This window comes from Pinus tabuliformis, chromosome 2_1, assembly GCF_031772625.1.
Source record: "Pinus tabuliformis cultivar Carrire ecotype Pingquan chromosome 2_1, CPIR1, whole genome shotgun sequence".
NCBI classification, from domain to species: Eukaryota; Viridiplantae; Streptophyta; class Pinopsida; order Pinales; family Pinaceae; genus Pinus; species Pinus tabuliformis.
The window spans coordinates 274,840,137-274,841,827 of NC_142299.1; positions in this window are offsets into that span (position 1 = coordinate 274,840,137).

Here is a 1,691-nt window from a genome sequence, read left to right on the forward strand (position 1 = left end):
GCGGGTAGGACAACAAGATGTCAAATATATGGAGATTGTGCATAGGTTGTAGCAACGTGATAGTACAGGTATAAGCACAGGTCCTGGTATAGGTACAGGTGTAGGTGAAGGTACAAGTACATGTAGTGGTATAGGTATAGGTGGATGTACAGGTACAAGTTGAAGTATAGGTGTAGGTGCATAGGACTTGGATTATTGTCTTACGAATATGGATTGGTAAGGTTTTCAGACATGATATATGTATCAGATAGTAGTGAGCTAAAGACGGTAATCTTGAGGGATTTTCATGCGAAACCATATTCAGGTCACCTAGGTTATCAAAAGTCACTCACAACGGTGAAGAGATATTACTATTGGCCGAATCAGAAAAGGGATGTTGTAGAGTTTGTGACGAGATGTTTTGATTGTCAGCGAATGAAGGAAGAGTGTAAACATCTAGGTGGAATACTACAACTGATCATGATTCTAGAGTGGAAATGGGAGGTCGTTTCCATGGATTTTATCACATGGTTTCCAAAGAGAGTGAAGCAGCATGATTCCATCATCATCATTGTGGACAAGTTGACAAAGGTTGCACACTTTGTTCTGGTGAAGTCTACATTCTTAGCTAGTGATGTGGCATAGGCATTCATCTGAGACGTGGTTAGACTACATGGTGTTCCAAAGAAAACTATGTCAGACAGGGATGTGAAGTTCACTTCCAAGTTTTGGAAGGAGTTACTTACGGGTTTGGGCACAGAGTTGGCCTTCAGCGCAACTTATCACCCACAAACAGATGGACCAATAGAGAGGGTCAACAGGATATTAGAGGACATGTTCAAGATGTATGTGATGCATCAACATCATGTTGAAGGAAATGTAACTAGGTTGGGTCTTCATAAATGTACTTTTGATATTTGTATTTATTCAAGAAAAAAAATATTATTTTTATAATATATGTCAATGAATTTCTTTCTCATTGAAATAGGTTTAGCACTAGTTAAAGTGATAGGAGGTGAAAGAATAAGAAAAGCAGAAAAATAAGGAAGATCCTCTAGGTCTCTACTATCACTAGGTCAAACTATTTATTTCAAGTCTTCTTTCAAATTTTTTGAGTAGGATAGGAGCATGTAGGAAAAAAATGAAATTGCATTACTATAAACATCTTCTAGAATCTAGAAGCATGATGGACATAGATTTCTAGACACTCATGAAGATGTAGCATTAATAATAAGAACAAAAATGCATGGGTAGAAATATCTTCTAGAATATAGGAGAATGGAAAATATAGCTCTGGATATTCATGTAGAAGAAGCATACCTAGTATAGGACCTCATCCATGATGAAAGAAAATTGATCATGAAATTAGAGGACCTCCATCATCAAAAGGAAGGGAACATTTGCAAGGCAACGGTCTCTAGCATCCTATGATGGAATCTTCAAAAGAAGGTTCATGAACCAAAGAAGATGTGTCATTGGGAATCCCATTTAGGGGATTCAGCGAAAGGATGATATGTAGGAAATCTAAGATGAAGCAAGAAGGGCCACACCAGGGAAAACCAAATGAAGCTAATATGATCAAAGGAGAATCAAGATGAGGTATATATGCATCAAAGTTTAGTCATGTTATAATTTGTATATTATTGAGTCATGGGAATAGTTCTATAACATGATCAAGTATGAAAGAATCTCTTTCAACAAGAACATGCTCG